Below are 26,565 nucleotides of genomic sequence, written 5' to 3' on the forward strand. Positions count from 1 at the left end.
CGTCTTAAAATGTCTGGCAAACAGCGAATTTAGCCTTCCATCAGTAGATTTTTTTTAGACAACATCAAGATCTATTGGGCCTCACTCCTCTCTACCAAAACATGCCCACTATTCTAGCATAATCCTGGAGAGTAAAAATAACCTCTGTCTTCTTTTCTCCACTACCAACCACCTCCTGAAAGTCCTCTGCCCTCACCCTCCACCCTCATCTCTAACGAGTGTGAGAAGCTCATGGATTTCTTTGTTACCAGGGTAGAGACTATCCATTACTTCTGTTCATTTCCACCTTTTCCTCAACCACAAAGAATGAACAACACCCACTCCTCTAAAGAGTCTCCCCTCACCCGATTCCTGAACTTTGTTTCATTACGTTAAAGGCACTATAAAAATATAACTTCTTGTTGTCTATTTCTCACCCTATCCTCCGTGCCCACTCCAACCTAATTTAACCAACAGATCTACCTCCAGCTCCCTCAAACCCATTCCTGATGACCACCATCCTACCTCCCTTAATTCCCCCACGTCAGCTAATATTATAAATGATTCTTTCAGAACCACTATCCATCAACTCTTCTCAAGATAAATCAATGTAACTCCTCTGTCCTTCCAACTATTGCCCCATGTCCACCTCCCTTTTCTCTCTGAAGTCCTTGAACATGTTGTCCACTACCAGATCTGTCTCCATTTTCTCCTGCAACTCACCATTTCAATTTCTCCAGTCACATTTCTGTACCAACATCAAAACAGCCCTAGTCAAAGTCACAAATGACATTCGCTGTGATTGTGGTGAGTTAACCCTTCCTGACCTGTGCACCCTTTGACATGGTCAAACACACCATCCTCCTCCAATGCTGTCCTGTTCTGCTGCCCAGCTCTGCTTGGTTTCTTAGCTATCTTTGTGACCAGAACACTGCTACCAATAACTTCTCTCCTCACCATACAATGTCACCTCAGGAGTTCTGCAGAATCCATTCTTTGCCTGTCCCTCATCAACATACTCAGCGATATCATCCGCAGACATATGGTCAGCTTCCATATGTACAGTGATGACAACCATCTATACCTCTCCACCACTTTTCTTGACCCCGTCACTGCCTCTTTGCTGTGAACATGCTTGCATGATTTAATTGTGAATGAGCTACAATTACAAAGCCATTTCAAAGAGTCCTCAGCCTCCATCACAAACTCAATGACCTCTTCACTGACTCGATCCAGCTTTCTGGTACTGTTTCCTGTTGGACCATAGTGTTCATGACTCAACATTGGGCTGGATTTTGTGGTCAGTGATGAAGCAATGGTGCTTCCTGCTGAATTTGAAAAAGCTGCCCACAAAAATTCAGCAATCTCTGTAGCGTGGATTTGCCCTTTCCTGAAGGCAGTTTAAATCTGGTGCCAAGCCAAGGGATTTCTAGGCATTCAGCACAGTGATGTCTGCAAGCAGGGTAAGCAGCCAATCACGCTGAAGTATTCTCACAGACAGCAAACCAGGAAGTTAAAAGCACTGATTACCAACACATTTCATTTACATTCTTAAAGAGCAAAATACATCTTAAAATCTTAAAAATGTGGATTTTTATCATAATGGCAAAATTTGCTATTCCATAAATGTAAAGTCAGACCCAATGAAAGTGTTTAGCAGTATTTATGACCTTAGTACACCTTTAAAAACCCAGTCACACCTCATTCAACAAGGTGCAGCATTTTCAAGGATTTTTACAATGAGACTAACAGTGCAAAAGTGGAAGCTTTCATCAATTAACTACTTAAGAGTTGCAATCTGGAGGAACCACAGTAGCGCAGCCTCTGGAGAAGCACAGAATCATTGACAGTAACTTCTAGATTTCCGTGTTATTCTACACGAATGCAGACTGTCGAAGTTGCTGTCAGTTTCAGTGAAGCAATGATGGCGAACGCTGACAGTTTCACTCTCATTACCACCAGAAAATCCAGGCCATTATATCCCAAGCTGTGCCATAGTGTTCCCGCCTCAATATGCTATTACATCCCAAGCTGAGCTTAAAGGCCTCATATCCTCTTCAATCCAAAGGCTTGACTTCCATCACTGTATCTGCACCACATTGTAACTCAGTTCATCTGCTGCTGAAAACCTCATTAATGCCTCTGACACCCCTAGACGCGACTATTTCAATGTTCTACTATTGTCCATCCTCTGTAAACTTCAGCTTTTCCAAAACTCTGCTGCATCCTATCTCACATCAAGTTCTGTTTTCCCATTAGCCCTACATTGTTTCTCAGTCCCCGACACCTCAAATTTTAAATTGTTTGCAAAAACAAATTCAAGCTTCTCTTCCATGACTGTAATATTTTCTTTATTCATTCAGGATTGACTCAAGCCAGTGGAAAATTTTCCCTTGATTCCCACTCACTTCAATCTCACTTGGGCTCCTTGATGTCAGCCAACATTAAAGGGAATCCCAAAATTTTCTATAGACATATAAATTGTAAAAGGTTGGTAAAAGTAGGAGTTGGGCCGATTAGCGACCATAAAAGGGATTTGCGCATGGAGTCAGAGGGCATAGCTGTGCTATTAAATGAATACTTTGCATCTGTCTTTACCAAGGAAGAAGATGCAACCCAGGCTATGGTGAAAGAGGAGGTAATTCTGACACTAGAAGGGTTTAAAATTGATAAGGAGGTCGTATTAGGCTGTCTGTACTTTAATTGGATAAAACATCAAGACCAGATGAGATGCATATTGAGGGAAGTGAGAGTGAAAATCGCAGAGGACCTGGCCATAAGTTTTCAGTCTTCCTTAGACTCGGGGGTGGTGCCAGAGGGCTGGAGAATTTCATATGTTACACCCATGTTCAAAAACAGGTGTAAAGATAAGCCCAGCAACTACAAGCCAGTCAATTTAACTTCGGTGGTGGGGAAACTTCGAGAAAGAATAATTCGGGACAAAATTAATAGTCACATGGACAAATGTGAGTTAATTAAGGAAAGCCAGCATGGATTTCTTAAGGGAAAATCATGTTTAACTAACTTGCTGGAGTTTTTTGAGGAGGTAACAGAAAGGGTTGATGAGGGCATTGTAGTTGATGTGGTGTACTTGGACTTTCAAAAGGCAACTGAAATAGTGCCACACAACAGACTTCTGAGCAAAGTTATAACTCATGGAATAAAAGTGACATTAGAAACATGGATACGGAATTGGCTGAGTGACAGGAAACAAAAAGTAGTGGTTAATGGATGTTTTTCAGGCTGGAGGAAGGTTTATAGTGGAGTTCCCCACGGATCAGTGTTGGGACCCTTGCTTTTCCTGATATATATTCATGAACTAGACCTTGGTGTACAGGGAACAATTTCAAAGTTTGTGGATAATAAGAAACCTGGAAGCATTGTGAACCGTGAGGAGGATAGTTTAGAACCTGAAAAGGACATAGACAAGTTGGTGGAAGGAGCGGATAGGTGGTAGATGAAGTTCAATGCAGAGAAATGTGAAATGATTCATTTAGGTTGGAAGAACATGGAGAGACAATATAAAATAAAGGGTACAATTCTAAAGGGGGTGCAGGAGCAGAGGGACCTGGGTGTATATGTGTATGTGTATAAGTCATTGAAGATGGCAGGGCAGGTTGAGAGCGCAGTTGATAAAAGAAACAGTGTCCTGGACTTTATTAATAGGGGCATGGAGTACAAGAGCAAGGAAGTTATGTTGAACCTGTATAAGACACTAGTGCAGCCTCAGCTGGAGTATTGCGTCCAGTTCTGGGTGCCGCACTCCAGGTAAGACTTGAGGTCATGAGAGAGAGTACAGAAAAGATTCATGAGAATGATTCCAAGGATAAGGAACTTCAGTTATAAAGTTAGATTGGAGAATTTGGAACTGTTTTCCTTGGAAATGAGAAGACTGAGAGGAGACTTGATAGAAGTATTCAAAATCATGAGGGGTCTGGACAGAGTAGATAGAGAGAAACTGTCCCCACCCCGTGAAAGGATCGAGAACGAGAGGACACAGATTTAAAGTAATTGGTAAAAGAAGTAAATGCGACATGAGGAAAAACTTTTTCACACAGCGAGTGGTTAAGGTCTGGAATGCGCTGCTGAGAGTATGGCGGAGGCAGGTTCAATTGAAGCATTCAAAAGGGAATTAGATTATTATATGAAAAGGAAGAATGTGCAGGGTTATGGGGAGAAGGCAGGGGAATGGCACTAAGTGAATTGCTCTTTTGGAGAGCCAGTGTGGACACGATGGGTTAAATGGCCTCTTACTGTGCTGTAACAATTCTGTGATTCTGTGACTCTGCTGCATTTATGTCAAAGGCAGTCACCCTCACCTCACCTCTGGAATTTAGCTCATGTCCATATTTAAACCAAGGCTGTAATGGCATTACCATCGCTGAATCCTCTACTATCAAGATCCTGAACTGGACCAGCCATATAAATACTGTAGCTACAAGAGTAGATCAGGGGCTGGGAATTCTACAGCGAGTAACTAACTTCCTGTCTCCTCAATGCCTGTCCACCATCTACAAGGTACAAGTCAGGAGTGTGATGGAATATTCTCCACTTGCCTGGATGGGTGCAACTCCAACAACACTCAAGAAGCTCAACACCATCCAGGACAAAGCAGCCCTCTTGATTGGCACCCCATCCACGACCTTCAACATTCACTCCCTCCAGCACTGACGCATGTTGGCACCAGTGTGTACCATCTACAAGATACACTGCAGCAACTCACCAAGACTCCTTCGACAGCACCTTCCAAACCCGTGACCTCTACCATCTGGAAGGACAAGGGCAACAGATGTATGGGAACACCACCACCTGCAAGTTCCCCTCCATGCCACTCACCATCCTGACTTGAAACTATATCGCCATTCCTTCACTGTCACTGGATCAAGAACCTGGAACTCCCTTCCTAACACCACTGTTGGTGTACCTACACCTCAAGGACTGTAGCAGTTCAAGAAGGTAGCTCACCACCACCTTCTAAAGGGCAATTAGGGATGGGCAACAAATACTGGTCTAGCCAGTGACATCCACATCCCCCAAATGAATAAAAAATGCGACTGGACTGCAGAGCTCAGATCTGATCCATTGGTTGTGGGATCACTTAGCTCTGTCTATAGCATGCTGCTTCCATGATTTACCACACATGCTTTGTCATGCTTGATGGTGTTGAGCTTCTTGTGTGTTGTTGGAGCTGCACCCATCCAGGCTGTTGCTTGACTCGTCTGTGAGACAGCTCTCCCAATTTTGGGTGAACTGGGCTGGGTGTCTTTTATGTGTTCGAATCCTTTGCCGAGGTTGATCCATCAGGTTTCATTATTCTTACTTTCTTTAGCGGCTTTGATACAAATGAGTGGCGTGCTAGGCATTTCAGAGGGCAGTTAAGAGTCCCCCACGTTGCTGTGGGTCTGGAGTCACTTAATGACCAGACTGGATAAGTAGATATCCTTCCCTTAAGACATTAGTGAACCAGCATATTTTCAATGCAAATCCAGTAGTTATATGGCTAACATACTCACTATTTACTTAATGAACTGAATTTAAGTTCCCCAGCTGCCATGGTGGGATTTGAACTCATGTCGCTGGATCATTAGTCCAGGCCTCTGGATTACTAGTCCAGTAACATAACACTATGCTTCTGTACTCTAAGAACTAATTGCAAGAATTACAACTCCATAATCGTCTCAACAAGCAATACAATTGGAATATTTCATTACTTATATCTATCTATTTTCATATCGGTTGGTTGACTTCTTGTGGTGCTGCTCATCTGCAGCCTAAAGTCTGAAGTGTAGTTGGGGACACCGACCATCAGGAAAGATAGAGAGAACTTGGAGGGCACTTCTTGGTTTTCACCAGAATGATACAAAGGCTTAAAGGATAAATTATGGGGGAAGTTTGCATAAACTTGGTTTGAATCTCCTTTAAAAGATTGAGGAATGATCTAATCGAGGTAGTTAAAATGATTAAAAGGTTTTAATTGTGTAAAGAGAAACTATTGCACTAGGCAGGGCATTTAGAAGTGAAATCAGTAGTACTTCTTCACGCAAAGGGTATTTGAAGTCTGAATCTCTCAAAAGACCATGGATATTAGGTCAATTGAAGCTTTCAAGATTGAGATAGATCAAGTATTCAGGGAAATGGAACAAAGGCAAAAAGAGTTGAAGTACAGATCAGTCATGACTTAAATAAATGGCAGAGCAGTGGGCAGCACAGTGGCGCAGTGGTTAGCACCGCAGCCTCACAGCTCCAGCGACCCGGGTTCAATTCTGGGTACTGCCTGTGTGGAGTTTGCAAGTTCTCCCTGTGTCCGCGTGGGTTTTCGCCGGGTGCTCCGGTTTCCTCCCACCACCAAAAGACTTGCAGTTGATAGGTAAATTGGCCATTATAAATTGCCCCTAGTAGAGGTAGGTGGTAGGGAAATATAGGGACAGGTGGGGATGTTGTAGGAATATAAGATTATTGTAGGATTAGTTTAAATGGGTGGTTGATGGTCGGCACAGACTCAGTGGGCCGAAGGGCCTGTTTCAGTGCTGTATCTCTAAATAAAAAATAAATAAAACGAAAAAAAATAAAAGCAGACTTGAGGGCCTGAATGGCCTCCTCTTGTTCCTAAGAAGACGACATAGCAGGAGCACAGGAGGGAGGGGACTTGAGGCATATATGGGAAGAGTGGTTGGGAGGAAATTCATAGAAAGAGCACAAAAGGGATGGGAACACAACACAACAGGAAACAGGGAGGAAAGATGGGTCCCACGTTTTAAAATTAACGTACTGGACCTCAAGAGAAAGAGGGTTCACTGTTTAAGAGCACTGGCAATGCAGAGAATAATGATGGCAAGGCCTTTTGTACTTTTTTTTCCCCAGAATCTGAAAAATAGTCATTTCTTACTGAATTCTTTGGCGTTGACAACTTGTCCACAGTCTACCAAGGGGTTGAACTCAGGGACTTGCAAGCAATCTAGTGAAATGTTCCTCAGTAACATCAACATGACTTGATGACATATTCACTTATGTAGTTTTTCCATAATGTATGGTTGAACAGGGCCTTAATGAGATAGGAGAGGTTAAATACGTCTTTAACTTAGCAGCTAAACATCACCACTGTGCTCCAGACCATGGACTGTCTGCAAATAAATGGAGTTCAACTGTCCTTATTCATGTAACTTTCAGTCCCTTTCATAACCAGGTATTTGTCTAGTCACTTTCTGAAGAATTTAATCAATTTAGCATTAGCTACATTTGATGAGCCTCTACTCCATATATACATTATTCTATGGAGTTAAAATACTTTGCTTCTAATCTCTAGTCTTGCTTGAGGCATGTCAATTTTGTGTTCCTGTTCTCTCGTTCTGCAATCACAGTTTAACTTAAATAACCTGCTTACATCTACATTATCCATGCCTCTCAGCAATTTAAAGATCTGGATCATGTCCCTCTCAATCTTACTTTCTCCAATGAGAATAAATTCAATTCAGCTAGCCTATCTTCACAACTTAGCAATTCAAGTCCAGAAATAATCATTTTCACTTTTCTCTGAACCTTTGTCAATGCATCAATGTACTTCTGAAGGCAAAATGCTCACAACTGAACACAGCAGTTCAAATGTGGTCATACCAATTCAGTTATACATTTAAAAAGCTTATAATCAAGCACTCTCCAGATGCATCTCAATACTTGATTATCTCTGTTGTAAGGCGTCTGTAACAATTGGAATAAAAACAAAAAATACTGGAAATACTCAGCAGGTCAGGCAGCATTGTTTCAGGTTGGTGACATTTGGTTGGTTAGGATCTGGAATCCACAACCTGGGAGTGTTGTGGAAGCAAATACAATCGAGTATTATGAAAGGGAATTGGATAACCACCTGAAGAGAAATAATTTGCAGGTCTACAGGGAAAGGGCAGGGGAGTGAGACCAGCTAATTTGCTCTTGCAGAGAGACGGCACGGACACGACTGGCCAAATGGCTTCCTGATCTGTGCTGTAACCACTCGACGATTCAAGGCCTCCTGATTTGTACTGCTCAGTTCATTTAGGGAGCATATCTTTAAATTTTGTGTCCTTTATTCTTGATTACTGGTCCATGTGGATCATTGACTTAAATAGCTGAGCAATTACTGGAAATTATATTTAAAGCCAAATCTCAGTCATTTACTTATTCATATTACCGATTTTGACTAATTACAATCTTTATATGAAAAAGGAACTGAAAGTTGGAACACAAAATTAAATCATACAAAATTGAACATTCACTCCCTCCACCATTAGCACACAGTGACAGCAGTGTTTACCATCTACAAGATGCACTGTAGCAACTCACCAACGCTCCTTCAGCAGCACCTTTCAAATCCGTGACCTCTTTCGCCTAGAAGAACAAGTGCAGCAGGCACGTGGAAACATCACCAATTGCAAGTTCCCCTCCAAGTCACACAACATTCTTATTTGGACCTTCATCGTCCCTGGGTCAAAATCCTGGAACTTCTTACCAACATTGCTGGACAGCAGCAGTTCAAGGTTCATCACCACCTTTTCAAAAACAATTCAGAATGGGCAATAATTTCTGGTCTTGCCAGTGATGCCAGCATCTCATGGAAAAATAAAAAAAAAGTATTGCAAGCAACAGATCTAACAACCTTGTGGTGCTACATTGCTTGAGTAAAATCAACAGCGACTGAAAGAAAACCAATTTGCCCAAGGTGTTTAACTCAATATGCTCCTGAAACTGAACTGAGGAATTCTTGGAATATAGAATGGCTACAGCACAGAAGGAGGCCATTCTGTCCATCATGCTCATGCTCGCTCTCTGCAAGAACAACTCAGCTAGTCCCATTTCCCCACCTTTTCACTGTAGTCCTGCAACTTTTCTCTCTTCAGAGTAGCGTAGAAAGGGGAGCAATGGGTGAACCTCACATCACGCGTGAGCAGGAAGAGGAGGGTGAGGCAGTGTCAGCTGTGGGCAGACCCCGTGGAGGACGGAGAACAGACATGGGGCTGGATTTCTGTTCATGAATTTGGCTGGCTGGTCTGTCGGTGCCTTGGTGCTATGTGGGTGCAATCGATGAGCCCCTCGACATGAGGGAATCCATGGATAGCAGCAAAGTCCAAAGCACTCTGAGCCTGCATTGGCCCATCTGTGTTAAAATAGATGTCGTCCTCTTCCCTCCAGAATATGGCATCCGTGATCTGTCAGATGGTATGATGAGCTGCTGATTACGAGATGCCACCTCGTTTAGCAGCTGATCCCTGGAACAAGCTGGTTGCATAAAACTTCAGGCCAATGGTGACCTTAATGGCTGCAGCTAAGGGACTGCCATGGGTGCCACAAGGCCTCAGGTCATTGTTGATCAAAGCTCAAATGTCCAAGTCCATCTGCCTGAATAGGCACAGCCTCCTCTGGCACTGGCACTCTGTCATTTGCAGGTAGCTGACTCCTGGTTAGTAGACCTGATGTGTTGGGTAGTGCCTTTTTTCCCTTGCAGCCCTGCACTGTGCTCCTCTGACCTCCTCCTGTCCAGAATGTTTAATTTGCTGCAACTCATCCTGGCTGTTCTGCCCAATGTCAGAGTAGCCTGTTCCCATCTCAACACCCTCAGCTGGGGTTTATTCGTTCACCAGACCTTCCCCTGCCGACCCAGCTGCCCAAGTGATGCCAGGGGAGTCACATCCCTCTCCAGATTCCTACCACTCACCACTGACAAATGCAAGTCTTTCAACTCCAGTATTGGCTACTCTGTGGCACTTTTTGAGCAGCTGAGTTTTATTTTGGGCTTCTGTATTATGTTAGTCAGCCCTTCCCATAGCCCTCATGGACTTCTGCATAGTTCCCATCGTCTACACGCTGCCGTGTTCCAGACATAATGTTTTCCCTGTGCCCTTCGATTGAAACTTACAAACTGTTCCTGACAAGCCTATCAATAGGCTCCACATTGCACTCAACAGGCGATTAATTGGAGGCATTCGTACTTCCCATTCCCACTCTCCCGGCGTCCTTTTAAAAACAGCTTTGCGTTCTGGAGATGAGAGGACCCAGTACTGACCTTCGAGAACATAAGAACTTAAGAAATAGGATGAGGAGTAGGCCATTTGGCCCCTCAAGCCTGCTCCCCCATTCAATAAGATCACGGCTGATATTCAAATCGCCCACGCACCCAATAAGAGAATGGACGAGTGAGCTTGCAGTAGCTGTGATTCTCTCTTTGAGGAATGTTAACTTAATTTAATTTTTTTAGTTGGCTCCCACAGATTAGACTGCTGACATGTGGCAGGAGCTTGTCACAAGGAAATCGCCCACACTCCCAGAATGGAAATAAGACTCATTGGAAACACATTCTCTATCCTGTACTCTCTGCAAAAAGGCTCCCCACTGGAAGCATAGCATTGTGGAGTCACTGTTACATCCTCTACAGGAAACAAGAAGAACAGGAAGAATTATAATTATAGAAAATTATAGCAGGAGTGACATGAAGAAAAGGCAAAAGTGGGAGACTTTGTTGCTATGGTAACAGGAGAGTAGGGATTTGTGGTGGAGAGTAGGGATTTGTGGTAAAGAGTAGCATTTGTAGTCAGACAGTTCTTTTTCATTAAGAAACCCAGACACTGAGCCATGGGCAATGGTCCTGAGAGAAGGTACCATAAAAGTTGCAAAATGTAGGAGCAAACAAAGTAAATGAAATATGGAATTGGTGAGCCCAGGTTACACTTTAAAAGACCAAAGCCCACAAGTTGTTTTATAACATTGAGGTTCTAGAGAAGAATGTGATAGAGTAGGAAATGGTGGAATGAGTTTTGATTTTAACTAAGATGTGGGAATAAAAGGGTCTACTGACTGCAGCTTGAGAAGCAAGGTACTGGACCATCAGGCTTCCTGGTCTGTACCATACTGCTGGAATATTACATCGGAACAGGAGTAGGCCATTCAGCCCATCGAGCTTGCTCCACCATTCAATTAGATCATGGCTGATCATCTACCTCCACGCCACTTTCCTGCGCAATCCCCATATCCCTTGATGTCATTGGTATCCAGATATCTATCGATTTCTGTCTTGAATGTGCTTACCTATGCAACTTGTAAATTAGGTGGACCACATCAAGTCTAAGTGATAGTGACTTTTAAAATCGCAAAGGTAAGGATAGGTAAGTAAGCCATTAACTAACCTTTACTTTGCAACTGGCAGGTGGTGGCACAGTGGTATATAGACATGAGGGAGTGACCCTGGGAGCCCACAATGTTGACTCTGAACTCCATGAAGTCTCATGGAATCAGGTCAAACACCTGCAAGGGAACCTCCTGCTGGTTATCACCTCCTGCCCTCCTTCAGCTGATGAATCAGTTCTCCTCCATGTTTAACACCATTTGGAAGAAGCACTGAGGGTACTCTGGATGGGGGACTTCAATGTCCATTACCAAGAATAACATGGTAGCATTGCTAATACTAGTTTGCATGGGTTTTGAAGAACATAGACTGGGCCTGCGGCAGGTAGTGAGTGAACCAACATGAAGGAAAATCCTACTTGACCTCATTCTCATAAATCTGTCTGTCCCAGATGCAGCTGTCCATGGTAGCTTTGGTAGGAATGAATACTGCACAGAACTTGTGGAGACGATGTCCAGTTTTCACACTGAGGATACCCTCCATCGTGTTGTGTGGCACAACCACTGTGCTAAATGGGACAGATTCAGATCAGATCTAGCAGCTCGAAATTGGGCATCCATGAGGTGCTGTAGATCATCAGCAGCAGCAGAATTGTAGTCCACTGCAATCTGTAACCTCATAGCCTGGCATATCCCTCACTCTACCATTACTATCAAGCAAGGGGACCAACTCTAATTCAACGAGGAGTGGAAAAGTGCATGCCAGGAACAGCACCAAGTGTACCTAAAAATGAGGTGGCAACCTGGTGAAATTATAACACAAGACTACATGCATGCTAAACAACAGAAGCAGCATCCTTTAGGCAGATCTAATTGATCACACAGCTAACAGAACAGATCAAAGCTGTCACATCCAGTCATGTATGCTGGTGGACAATTAAACAATTAATTGGAGGAGGCTCCATGATTAGCCCCATCCTCAGTTATGGCGGAGAATTGTGATTGAGTGCAAAGACAAGGCTGAATCATTTGCAACCATCTTCAGCCAGAAGTGTCAGGTGGATGATCCATTTCGGTCTCATCCTAATGTCAGCACCATCACACATGCCATTCTTTAGCCAATTTGATTCACTCTGTGTGATTGCAAGAAAAGGCTAAGCATGTTGCTTACAGCAAGGCTATGAGTCCCGATGAAATCCTGGTTGTATTGCTGAAGACTTGTGCTCCAGAACTAGTCATGCCTATAGCCAAACTCTTCCAGTTACAACACTGCCGACAAAGTGGAAAATTGACCAGGTATACCCTGTCCACAAAAAGGACAAGTCTCATTCAGCCAAATATCCTCCTCTCGATCATCAACAAAGTGATGGAAGGTGTCGCCGACAGTGCTATCAAGCTGTAGTTACTCAACAATAACCTGCTCACCATTGCTCAGTTTGGGTTCCACCAGGACCACTCAGCTCCAGACCTCATTACAGCCTTGATCTAAACATGGACAAAAGAGCTGAATTCCAGAGGTGAGGTGATAGTGATTGCCCTTAATTAAGGCAGCCTTTGACCGAGTGTGGCATCAAAGAGGCTGACTAAAATTGAAGTCAATGGGAATAAAGGCAAGACTCTTCACTGGCTGGAGTCATGTGCAGCACAAAGTCAGATGTTTGTGGTTGATGGGGGTCATCATCTTGGCGATGATGCATTGCTGCAGGAGTTCCTCAGAGAGTGACTCACCTCCTGTCTCCCAAAGCCTGTCCACCATCAACAAGACATAAGTCAGAAGTGGCATGGAATACTCACCACTTGCCTGGATGAGTGCAACAACACTCAAGAAACTTGACACCATCCAGGAAAAAGCAGCTCACTTGATCAGCACCCCATCCACCATTTTGAACATTCACTCCCTCCACCACTGGCACATTGTGGCTGCAGTGTGTATCATGTATATGATGCACAGCAGCAACTCACTAAAGCTTCTATGGCAGTATCTCCCAAACCCCCAACTTCTACTGCCTAGAAGGTTAAGGGCAGCAGGCACTTGAGAACACCGGCACTACCCCTAAACCACACACCATCATGACTTGGAACTATATTACAGTTCCTACATCATCGCTGGGTGAAAATCCTAGAACTCCCTTGCTAACAGCATTGAGGTGGTTCAAGAAGGCAGTTCATTACCACCTTTTTAAAGGCAATTAGTGATAGGCAATAAATGCTGGTCTTGACAGTGATGCCCACATCCCATGAATAGTAAAATAAAACAATTCCCCCCATCACAATTTCTATCTGTTTCAATTATTCCTGAGTTTTTTTCCTCTACTAACTTACAAAGATACCAACAGTCAGCCTGAAATGGTGATGGTTAATGCTTTGGTGGTGGGTCAGTGTTTGCTGATAACTAGTTCTAAGACACTCCGCTTCCCACCCCGCCCCTCAAATCTGCCCCCAGTCCTGCTCGTACCTAAGCCTGGAAGTTACTGTACCAGGCAGATCCTGCTCCTCCTCAGCATTCTCCTGGCCCTAATGGCTGGCATTAATTGCCTGTTTCTACACTGAGAAGTCTCAAAAGAGCAGAAATTCCCACTTACAGTTTACAGAAGCAGCAATCTGGGTTAACAGCACAGGAGCGATTTGAGGAGGAGCAAGCTCTGTCTGGTCTATCAGCCACGGGAGTCAGGTAGGAAAAGGCGAAGGGTAGAAATGGATATCAAGGGAATGAGGGAGTAGCAGAATGGCAAAGTAGGGAAAGGTCAAGGGGTGAATAGATGGCAAAGTGAAGGGCAACGGGTGGAAAGGGGAGGGGAGCAATGGATGGCAAGGACAGTGGGGAATACATGATGAGGAGATGGCAAGGGGAGAGATGCAAGAGGGGAAGGGAGAGGGAAACACTAAATGGTGGAGAGGAAGCAGAATTGGCGGCAGTGAAAAGGGAGGGGTGATAATAAAAGACAGGAATTTAAAGAAGTGAAAAGCAGAGTAATGACAGTGAAAGAAGGAAACTGCTGGCAATTAAGGAGGGTGAATGATGAAGCACAAAGAAAATGGATAATGAAGAAGGGGAGACATACACAGATGGTAATAGAGGAAAGAAGACAAAGGATGCTAGTGAAGGGGAGAGGTTCGGTGTTTAGGGGGACAAGACGTGGAAAGCTTAGAACAGTGCGTGTGGGTAAGAAATGAAGAGTGTGCCAAAATGAAGAGAGTGCGGGGACTGAGGGGGCCAGCATGAACTGCAGAGTGGGAGCAAGAGTATTATCATGAAATCTTTGAGGGAGGAAAAAGTACCACCTTGAAAGGGGTGCAGTGGAAGAAGACTACCAGATTAACAGAGCTGGAGAGAGAAGAGTTTCTGTTTAGTTAAAGGTGTAATGAAATGATTTAAAAACGGAAAGCGTTGAAATTACTCAGCAGGTCGGACAGCATCTGTGGAGAGAGAAGCAGAGTTAACGTTTCAGGTCTGTGACCTTTCATCAGAACTGATCACATCTGATGAAAGGTCACAGACTTGAAACGTTAACTCTGCTTCTCTCTCCACAGATGCTGCCAGACCTGCTGAGTATTTCTAGCACTTCCTGTTTTTATTTCAGATTTCCAGCATCTGCAGTATTTTGCTTTTATTGTATTGATATGATTGTTCATTTTTAATGAGTCTGCTGTTCAGATATAGTCTCACCATTCCAACCAGCTTGATGCCGGTCTAATTGTTACTTTTCACATCTTTGATCACAGACTGTATTTTAACAAACAGATTTGATCACACAGCATGATACAATCACACACTACAGTTAAGATTACATCCTCTCCAACCTGAGAGAGGGTGTCAGACCCTATCCTGGTCTAAAGAATATCATTTTGCATACACATAAAATGTTTTCAAACGCACAAATACTGTATGATTATCCATCATCAAAAGCAAAAGTAAATGCTGTCACAGTAAACTTTCAAACTGCAAAACTTTAGTGATTAAGAACTATAGATCAGAAACTGAGAGCTACAACAAAAATAAGTGCATCAAAATTATTTTATCATTTTTCATAGTCATCTGATTCTTTGGATAAATCGTTCAACTAAGATTGCATCTACTTCTTTCGATAGAGATTACAAATCCTATGGCACTATTTTAAAAAGAGCTGAGTCCTATTCCACACTGCTCCCTCAAACAACAAAACGCAAAAAAAAAAATTGGATTACTGGGAATTTATTTTGTTGATGACACAGATTGATGCTTCGCTTTGCTAACCAACAATCACTGCACTTATAAAGTATTTAATTGGCCCCGACATCAGCTTGGAGGAAGGCCTCCATGAAAAATGGAAGTGGGCAGGTTCAAGGTGGTTTGGATTAAGGTTTGAGATCTTTGACATTTTTACATCTCATTTGACCAGCACCCTCCCTTTTTGGGAGTTAAAATTACCCCCACTATGTGAATGCAATATTTTATATTTTCTGACCTAATATAAAGAAACAGAATGTTGTGCTTTAAAATGCAAGAAAATGAAACCTCGCATTCCTTTCGGTTTGATAAAGAAATATTTGTATCACTGTTCTTTGCATGACTCGTGCAAGTTGGTTCTCCTCGATCGTATTCCAGGCATCCCAACAATCAAAGATCAGACACTTTACACACAGGATTGCAATTGACCAGAATGTTACTGTTTGTCAGATCGAACACATAAGGATTGTTGTGTGATTGCCTTTAAGAGTAATGTACCTTTAAGATCTTAGTATGCTAATGAGCCAAGTACCAGGATGCAACCAGCCAGACTCACTTCTGCTACTGTAACATCAAGAGGCAAGTCCTGTAAACAGTTAGCTCTGTACTGTATACATTTGTTAGCTGTTTAATAAACCTGTTTGAGATCTTCAACAACTGAACTCCATGCATCTCATTTATGTTGCATCAGACAACATAAAAAGCTTCTCATTACAAGGATGGGCAATAAATGCTGGTATTGCCAGCGACTCCACATCCTGAAGAATTTATGGTTTAAAAAATCCCAACCAGTAATACTCATTTGAGATGGGTTTTTTTTGAGATGGTCAAATAGTACCATAATTTTGGCCTCATTTGTAAATATTGCTGCTGTCTTTCTGCGTATCCAGCTTTAAATATCATTATTGTTACAAAGACCTCCCCAGGCCATAAAGGTTTAAGGCAACTTGTACTTTTAGGTGTCCAAATTATGACCAGTGAGCTTTACATGGCCTGCAGCCCAAGACGTCTATGAAGCCCAGGCAACACAGCTCTACTTGCACTTTTTAATTCAACAAGTTGCATTTATATAATGCTCCCTGTTGACAAATGAGTCATGACACTTTTATAGTGCAAAGAAGAAAAGATAATTGCAACTCAATGATTTATTCATTGATCTGAAATCAGACATCAGGATCTGTTGGTACATTGAGATACATCAATTAATGGGAACATGAATTTAAATTTTATATGAGATCTATCAAGTTCCATGGTATGTGCTGAGTTTCCCCAGCAGGACAATTCATAGAATCACACAGCACTGAATGAGTTCATATGGCCCAACGTGCCTGCGCTGTTTCTTTGAAATAATTATCTAATTTGCTCTGCTTCCCTGCTCTTCACCCATAGCCCTGCAAAATTTTTCATTTTCAAGTATAAAACTGTATTCAGTTCTCAGACTGCCATGGTGTGCTTTGAACTCACTTTCTCTAGATTTTTAGTGTAGGCCTCTGGATTACTGGTCCAGTAAGATAACCATTACATGACTGGACCCCCAATTAACTTGGACACTCCTGATCTTCCCTACACTCATCTGTGCAGGGCACCAACAATGTAACTTCAAATCTAGTACATAAGTATAATAAATATACTTCTATCATAAAGGTTTTCTTCATGCTTTTCAATCTACCAGGTCCAATCAGTTATTGAGGGCTATATTTTCGGGTCCCGCTGGGGTTGAGAATAGAGGTGGGCAGCCCGGCATGCTGGTTCCCTGATACCATTCCCGGCACGAGCAAGTTTCACCAGGGCCGGGATAGGGCAGTCCCGAGATCCTGCCTGATCCGTTAAGGCGGCCAATTAGCATAGTTGAAGAGCTCATTGAGAGCTCGTTACCGGGCATATTGTGTTTTCACAGAGGCGTTGTCTGGGCAGACCAGCTGAATGGAGCCAGTCATGGCTGCCCCAGGGAATTAGCTGGGCCCCTTGAAAGGGTTAACAGTCCAGAGGGGGACTTGGCCATTGCAAAACAGTTGCCATCAGCTCAGCACAGGTGGCGAGGAGAGCAAGCAGTAAGTGCTCGGGCAGTGCAAGGGGTCGTTACCTCCTGGCCTCGTGAAGATACAAGAGAAGGGGGCAAGGCTGCCAAACACAATTGGAGGACCACCTGAGCACAAGGAAGGCAGTAGATGGCAATGGGGACATGACTCAGATTTTGGATCCAGCGGTGATGAGGAGGAACACCCCCCCACAGGAAGGGCAGAGCCCCAGCAGAGGAGAGGGACGGGGGGGAAGATAGGACACGAAGGCCATACTCTCAGTATCGGATCTGTTGATGAAGACGGAGGTACCTTGACACGACCAAGAACCAGTGCCACAGCAAACTATGATTCTCCAGGCAGTTGGTCACAGATATCTGTATCCTTGTCACCGAAGGCCTCACACCTCACAGCACTGGTTACCATACCCTGCCACAAAACGTCAAAGTTACTGTGACCTTGAATTCCTTCATTTCTGGCTTCTTCCAAGGATCAGCTGCAGATCTTGGTGGCTGCACACCACTGCATCTCGCAGGTCACTGATACCCTGTTTGTCATAACTGGACTGTATGCGCAATTCCATACAGATGCAGCCTCGCAATGACAGAGGGCAATGGGTTTTGCCACTATCGCTGGATTCCCCAAGGCGCAGGGCATTATCTATTTCACCCATGTGGCCACCAATGCACCCAGTGACCGGTCAGTAAGATTCATCAACAGGAAGGGATTCCACTCCCTCGAAGTTCAGCTGGTCTGCGGCCCCAACAAGTGCTTCCTCCATGTGTATGCTCAATTTCCTGGAAGCTGCCATAACTTCTTCATCCTCTTCCAGTCCAGGCAGCCGGAGCTCTTCACTCCAACCCACAAAGTCTGTGGACAGATTCCAGGGGACTCCAGGGGACAGGTGATATCTCTGGAATAAATGGCTACTCACTCCTCTAAGATAGCCCTATTCAAAGGCACAGAGGTGATAGAACCACAGCCAGCTGCTCACAAAGACCACCATTGAGCAGGCCAATTGGCTTCTGATGATGTGTTTCCAGTTGGGTGGCGATCTGCAAGAGTCTCTCTCGCTCACTGTGATGGTCTGCTGCGCTCTCCAGAACATGGCTCTTCAGAGAGGTATTGGACCTTGAAGACCGTGAGGCCCTGGAAGGACACAGCTCATAAGTAAGCTGGCTGCCTCCACCTGCAGTTGAGATGCATATGGTGGTTATCCTTGTCATGGAGACGCTCGTGGGGACTTCTCCAGAGGTTGCTGCACCTTAAATCATTGCCGTGGCAATGGGTCCCGCTACACAGATGCTCCCTCTGTCAGAGGGGCCAAGGAGGGAATGGACCTCTCCTTTCTCAGCCCATGACCCCGCACTGCCTCAGAGAACTCTGACATGTGGGAACACATCTGCTGCTGCTGGTCGAGGTGGAGCCTCCTTTCCAGTGACTCCTGGGGCCCTGCATCTGTACCCAGCTGAGCAGGGCAGTGTCTGTCCTCCCTCCTCTAAAGGGAACTGCCCACTGCTGCCTCGGCCTCTGGCATCTCCTCCTGCACACTACTGCTATCCTATGTAAACATGCGCAAGGACCCGCCGAAGGCTGTATCTTCGGTGGTGGACGGTGTGCTTGTTAGGCATGACGGTGTTTCTCCAGAACTCTGCTGTTGTAGCTCCTGTCCCAGTGATGGTGAGGGAGATGGTCTTTCTGCCTCAACATCTGCACTTATGGGAGACACATGAAGAAATTATGAAAACTAGCCTTGGAGAGCAGAAGCCTCTGCAGTGCTGAGACTTCCCAAAGCAATGCAGTGTATAGTATGTTGTCGGGCTGGATGGAGTGCAAGACTCCCCCTTAATAAGCACATTGCCCTCTCTGATCACCATCTCTGCCATGAATTCCCATCTCACCATGGTCCGTGATCCTGGCTAATTCCATGGCTCTCTCCTCCATGGCTCTGATCATATGAAGGTAAGGAAACCCTCTCCCAGTCATGAGCCCGTTTCTCCTGCAAGGACAAACAAAAGTGAGATACGGTACTTCTGTCCTCTTTGGCCAATGCCAGCTGTTCCAATTCATTAGAAGATGCATGTATCAGTGCTGGCAGCTCCTCAGCAGCACTACGGCTCTGATCTATTCTGAGTAGGTGGCCTAAGCACACATTCCTCCCATGTTTAGGAGCAACATGTGCTCTCAGGCTTTTTTTATTTGTTTGTGGGATGTGGGCAACAATGGCTAGGCCAGCATTTGTGGCCTATCCCTAATTGCCCTTGAACTGAGCAGCTTGGTAGGCCATTTCAGAGGGCAGTTAAGAGGCACCCACATTGCTGTGGGTCTGGAGTCACATGTAGGCCAGACCAGGTAAGGATGGCAGAATTCCTTCCCGAAAGGGCATGAGTGAACCAGATGGCTTTTTACAACAGTTGACAATGGTTTCATGATCACCATTAATTCCAAACGTTTATTAATTGAATTCAAATTTCACCATCTGCCATGGTGGGATATGAACTCATGCCCCAGAGCTTTAGCCTGGGCCTCTGGATTGCTCGTCCAGTGACATTACTTCTATGCCACCACCTCCCCCTGGTCTGTCTGCTAGGTAGTGAATACTCCTCGGCCTGTCCTGAGACTTGGGAATTGCACTCACCTTGCCAGAGCATATCATGTCATTGAACTACTTCCAACACTGGATCCAACTTCTGCACACCATACTTTTTCTGCTCACTGTGTCCGCTAATTCCAACGAGGCCTGTTTAGACTGGTTGGGTGGCCTCCTTTTGGCACCCTCTGGAACAGGACTCCCCTTCTCTCCCTTGCAGCCTCCAGGAGGACCTCCGGGTCTGCAGCAAAAAATCAAGAGGCTGCCCTGCCCTGCATTTCCAGGCCTCTGGCTCTCCTGAGACATTCCAATTTCCTCACGATATAATTTCTTCAAAGCGGATGTTAGTGCACTCAAATGGCAGCCACAGTAATGGCTGCCATGGTCTGTTTAAATTAGGCTCATAATTGAGCCGTCTTGCCTCTGTTCACATTCGCCCGACCGCTAATTAGCTGCCAAACCTGTCTCCATGCCAACTAAGAGGGCACGCCCGTGAAACTTGGGGCCGATGACTGTTCCCCTGGGTGACCTGGAAATGGTTCCGACTTCCGTTTCCTGCCCCCTTAGTAAAAGCCTTGCCCCGAGGGTTCCTGAGGGACACATCATTTTCCTTTGCAAATTCTTAAAAAAAATGCACTGACGTTTTGATGGTTGAAATTTCAACCAGAACCAGTGTCAATTTTTTTCTAAAAATACAACTGTAAAAAACAGGTAGGCGGACAACATTCAACAAGTCTACTTAAACAGAGGAACACTCAATCTTCAGGGACTCCAATTTGTCAAGCTAATAGTTGAACTGTACTGAATTGTAAAGTGATGAGGCAACCACTGAGATGCTGTGAAGTAATGTTATGCATTTTGTCACAGGCTATCTAAGAAGTTCACTGCACCTTGGAGGAGGTCAGTAGATCCCTCACTGAAAAGTTATACACTCCGATGATATTCTCTGATGTTGGCTTTTCTATTCTCCTTGGGCATTTTGAACAGTAAAAAGAAACCCTTACTTGCTCATGCAAGTAAAAGGTCTGTATACTGCAGGTGCGCAGGTCAGCATGTTCCATGCACTCCCACTGAACAACCAGTCAGATAGTTCAACAATAATACAGCACAAGTTAACTTGAACTACCAGAATTTATTTCAGTCTGAAAGGGACAAAACTCAGGTTGAATAAAGGTCGCAGAAAAAATATTGCGTTGCGATTTTACCTGCTGGCAGGACTGTCATTGAAAAAAAGACTTGATATAGTGACATCATTTCTGTCAGATGTCTCTGAGTGTAAGTGAATGGTCAGGGCCTATGGTAGAAACCATTAACAAGGTTGAATGATGATAAATTAAATAGAGATTATAAGAAAGTTTGGAACAAGAAAAGCCATTTAGCCCATTGTGCTCACTCTTTGCAGATTATATGAATTACTTACCTCAATCAGTCAAGACATCAATCTGTCTTTTTAAGGCAATCAATATGCTTGGTTCCTTCCAGTTGCAGGTTTATGGGTGTCAGATCAAGAAATATTAGCGCAAGCCAAGGAGAAGAATACAAAATTGAAGGAACAGAGACAAAGTCCAGAACTCTAGTCATTCTGCTTGCTTCACAATTGTGCACTTCACCAGTAAATGTAAAATGTACCAATACATTTCAACTTGCAGAACAAGTTCAATAAATTAAACCAGTACCTTGATTAAACTGTGAAGATTCAGGAATACCACTCTTTGTTCCCACTATTGTTCTTAATATAATTATATTCATTTTAATAATCAAAAAATTCTAGGGTTACTGTTGAAATTTCCCTGGGTAGTGTGAAACTTAATTAATAAGCAAATGTCCGAGGTACATGGGATCTTAACATCATTGTCCTATCTTTGCTTCACTGTCACAACTCAGTAGAAAATTCAAAGAAGATGTTAGTGTGTAGACTGTTATCAAAGACTGTTGTCACTCTATCAGCCACATCCAGTGTGCTGTGACTACTGATGCTCCCCAGGAAACTCTGCCATTCAGCAACAAATGCCATTTGGATTAATAGAATAAAAGAAATCTGGGGCAGGATTTCCCTACCCTGGGGTGGGAAATGGATGGTGGGACTGTTTCTGGGTCCCGATCCCTCCCCCAGGGAAAGTAGTCACAACTTCCAATATTCACGATTGGATGGCCAATTAGCAGTCGCGTTGTTGGGGGGGATAGAATGGAGGTGGGACTGAAAGGGAGGGAGTCCGATTTAAATACACCATGGCAGCCATTACTGTTGCTGCCGTTTCATTGCATTACCTGCTAATGGAAAGATGTCTCAGGAGAGGCAGAGGTCTGGAACATGTGGTAGGGCAGCCCTTTGTTTCATGAATGAGGATCTGGAGGTTCTTCTCGAGGGAGAGGAGGGAGATCTTCTTCCCGGAGGGTGGCAGGAGGAGGCCACCATCCCATAGCAAGCAGGCGTAGATCAAGGTCGTCGACACAGTGAGCAGAGGGAGTGTGGTGTGCTGAAACTGTGTCCAGTACAGGAAGAGGTTCAATGACCTTATTCACACTGGCAAGGTGAGTGCAATGCCAACCCTCAGGAAAGACCTCTGGTTATTCACCCTCCATCAGATACTACAACTAAGGAGCCTGAGGGCATATTCTGCAGCTGAACATGGCAGCAGTGTGTGTCTGGGCCACTTCTGACTGCTCAAGAATGGATCAGAGCATCGTACTGTTGAAGACCTGCCAGCACTGAAACATGCATTGACATTTTCAATAGGGGAGAGCAGTGCCCATATCTCTCTCTTTTGTCTTTGCAGGAGAAACAGGCATATATTGCCTGTGGGAGAGCCAGATGGGAGGAGGGTTTCCAAACATTCGTGCCACACACGTGCCAGGCAAAAACTGAACTGGAACAACATAAATACTGTGTCTACAATAGCAGGTCAGAGACTGGGAATTCTCCGGTAAGTAATCCACCTCCTGACTTCTCAAAGCCTCTCCACCATCTACAAGGTACAATTCAGGAGTGTGAGGGAATACTCTCCACTTGCCTGGGTGGGTGCAACTCAAACAACACTCAGAACGCTCAACATCATCCAGGACAAAGCGGCCTGCTTGACTGGCACCCCATCTACCACCTTAAACATTCACTCCCTCCACCACTAACACACAGTGGCAGCAGTGTGTCCCATCTACTAGATGCACTGCAGCAACTCACCACGCCTCCTTCGACAGCACCTTCCAAACCAGTGAGCTCTACCACCTAGAAGGACAAGGACAGCATACTCATGGGAACACCATCACCTGCAAGTTCCCCTCCAAGCCACACACCATCCTGACTTGGAACTATATTGCCATTTCTTCACTGTCTCGGTGTCAAAATCCTGGAACTTCTTCCTAGCAGCACTGTGGATGCACCTACACCAGTTTGACTGCAGCGGTTCAAGAAGGTGGCTCAGCACCACCTTCTCAAGGGCAATTAGGCATGGGCGAGAAATGCTGGCCTTGCTTCATTGCACTCGTCATTGAACCCTGTTTGGTTCCCCGGCTTGATGGTAACAGTAGAGTGGGGAATATGCCAGGCCATGAGATTACAGATTGTGGTTGAGTACAATTCTGCTGCTGCTAATGGTCCACGATGCCTCATGGATGCCCAGTTTTTTATTGCGAGATCTATTCAAAATCTATCCTATTTAGTACGGTGGTAGTGCCACACAATGGAGGGTATCCTCAATGTGAAGGCAGGACTTCGTCTCCACAAGCACTGTCCAGTGGTCACTCCTGCCAATACCATCATGGACAGATGCATCTGCAACAGCTGGATTGGTGAGGACGACGTCAAGGTTTTTCCCTCTTTTTGGCTCCCTCACCACCTGCCACAGACCCGGTCTTGCCGATAAGGCCAATCTTAGAGCGCGTGCAACTGTAAGAATCCCAATGTGCGTGAAGGTAGGTTTGCAGTAGATAGTGGTAGACCCATGGGCCCGAGCCATTTGCTCACCCTGCAAGCTTGATGCTGAAATAGGGCGAATCAAAGACATCCTGCGTGACAATGGCTACCCTGATCAGATCATTTCTAACTGTACATTGCGCAAACCTATGAATGGACCTAAGGCCATCATTTTGGGCCCTGAAAAGTGCCCAGTCTACCTCAAATTACCCTGGAAGGGTAATGCATCCCAAACATTTGAGCAGCAGGTGAAGCAAGATGTTTCACGCTGCTACTATGCAGTAGCAACACATGTGGTGTTCGTCACTAACAGGATGCTGCCGTCAAGCCAAAAAGACATCCTGCCTATCCCACAAATGAATAGTGTGATATATGAATTTCAATGCCAGTGTGATGTTAGGTATATAGGCCATACATCCCAAAGACTGGCAGATCATATCAAACAACATGTCCCTTCCGTTGTTCGCAATGGGCAAGGTACAGACCGTACCCAGTAGGGCTTGCAGTGTGGCACATTTGTGTGTACTGGAAGCTGCAGTTATTAATACACAGGGCCCTGTTCTTTGCAGACAGGAAGAACATGTACAAACATTGTGCCTGTTTCAGCTAAGCAAAATAAGTGACAGCCATTCGCTGGTTCATTCTTCAGGGTAATGCCTTGACTAATCAGAGTCAAGTTGCCTGGTTTAAATTTAAAGCAAAGCTTGGCGGTTAACTGTCAGTCATCATAAACTGGTGCATTCTCCACGGCAATGCCTCTACCAATCAGAGTTTACTTGCCAACCAATCAGCACTCTCTTCTCATTCAGTATAAAGGTATTGCTTTCCCTCACATTGGTATTGTTGTGGATTGTCCTGATGAGTGCAAGATGAAAAGCTTCGACAACATGTCTCTATTTTCAGCAATTTTAAGTAAGTTTTTCCCTCATGTTGGTTCTCTCATCATCTGCTCTGGGCCTAGTCTGGCAGTTGTGTCCTTCAGAATTTGGCCAGCTTGATCAGCAGTAGTGTCCCAAGACTGATGTGTTTACGAACATACAAACAAAAATATAAACACATGAATTAGGAGCAGGAGTAGGCCACTCAGCCCCTTTAGCGTGTTCTGCCATTCAACAAGATCCTGGCTGATCTGATTGTAACCTCAACTCCACATTCCCGCCTACCCTCAACAGAGGTGTGATAAGTGGTGGGGAGCTAACCTGCTCTCAGGAGGTGGGTGGACAATGAGGCTTAACCTCAGATTTAGCCTGTAGGTTAAAACCTTGTGGCTGCTTTTCTTAGGCCTTGGGGACACAACAGCTGAAGTGAGCCAAAGACAGCTTAGGAGAGAATGCACGTGCCTTTACTACAGTGTTTGTGGGTCAAAAGGAGCAAGATACGTCCCCACCCTGCCCTCCCCCTCCAAAGCTATCCCTACATACAAAGGCATCCCTGGATCAGAGATTGGAACACTTCACTCCAGGTCAGGATTAGATGACATTAGTCAAAACTTCATAGCACGTGGGGGACCCCAGAATTCTGGGTTTCCTGACCGAAATTCCACCATCCCACACTAAGGGAACAAATGGACAGCATTTCTGCTCTGCATTTGCTTAAAAACTGTTAAACCTCTAACAGTTCTGAGGAGAGGTCATCAACCTGAAATGCTGACTCTATTTATCTCTCCACAGTTGTTGCTATACCTGCTGAGTGTTTCCAACATTTTCGGAGTTGATTTAAGATCAACTATGATGGCCTATATGATCAAACAACCTGCCAGCATTCACTGTCTCAGTTCACGCATGGCGAATAACCACTTAGAAAATCATAGAATCATAGGAGGTTTAAGGCACAGAAAGAGGCCACTTGGCCCATCATGTCTGTGCTGGCCGAAAAACAATTTACCTATTCTAATCCCACCTTCCAGCATTTGGTCTGTAGCCCTGCAGATTACAGCACTTGAGGTGCATATCCAGACTTCTTTTGAATGAGGTGAGGGTCTCTGCCTCAGCCATCCTTTCAAGCAGTGAGTTCCAGACCCTTATCATGCTCTGGGTGAAAAGGTTTTTCCTCATCTCCCCTCTAATTTTTCTATCAATCACTTTAAATCTATGCCCCCTCGTCACTGACCTCTCTGCTAAGGTGAATAGCCCCTTCACCTCCACTCTATCCAGGCCCCTCAAAATTATGTGCATTTCAATCAGATCTCCCCTCAGCCTTGTCTAAACCAAGCAGAACAACCCCAGCCTATCCAATCTTTCCTCATAGCTGCATTTTTCCAGTCCTGGCAATATCCTCGTAAATCTCCTTCGTACTCTCTCTGGTGCAATCACATCCTTTCTGTAATAAGGTGGCCAGAACTGCACATAATACTCACGTTGTGGCCTAACCAATGAGTTTTACAGTTCCAGCATAACCTCCCTGCTCTTGTATTCTGTACCTCGGCTAGTGAAGGAAAGGATTCCATATTCCTTCTTAACCACCTTAACCTGTCCTGCTACCTTCAGGCATCTGTGGACATTCACTTCAAGGTCCCTCACTTCCTCGACACTTCTTAGTATTTTCCCATTTATTGTGTATTCCTTTGCCTTGCTTGACCTCCCCAAATGCATTATCTCGTACTTCTCCAGATTGAATTCCAGTTGTTACTTTTCTGCTTATCTAACTCGACCATCAATATCTTCCTGCAGCCCACAGCTATCCTCCTCACTATCTACCACACAGCCAATTTTTGTGTCATCTGCAAACTTCTTGATCATGCCCCCTACATTTAATTCCAAATTATTAATATATA

At 44.6% G+C, this 26,565-nt stretch overlaps 1 protein-coding gene across 2 annotated transcripts in view; it reads right to left on the reverse strand.

Moving 5' to 3' along the window:
- tsnare1 (T-SNARE Domain Containing 1) overlaps positions 1-26,565 on the reverse strand; it is a 943,563-nt gene that overhangs the window by 302,154 nt on the left and 614,844 nt on the right. The window lies entirely within an intron of this gene.

Source organism: Heterodontus francisci, chromosome 5 (assembly GCF_036365525.1).
Source record: "Heterodontus francisci isolate sHetFra1 chromosome 5, sHetFra1.hap1, whole genome shotgun sequence".
NCBI lineage: Eukaryota > Metazoa > Chordata > Chondrichthyes > Heterodontiformes > Heterodontidae > Heterodontus > Heterodontus francisci.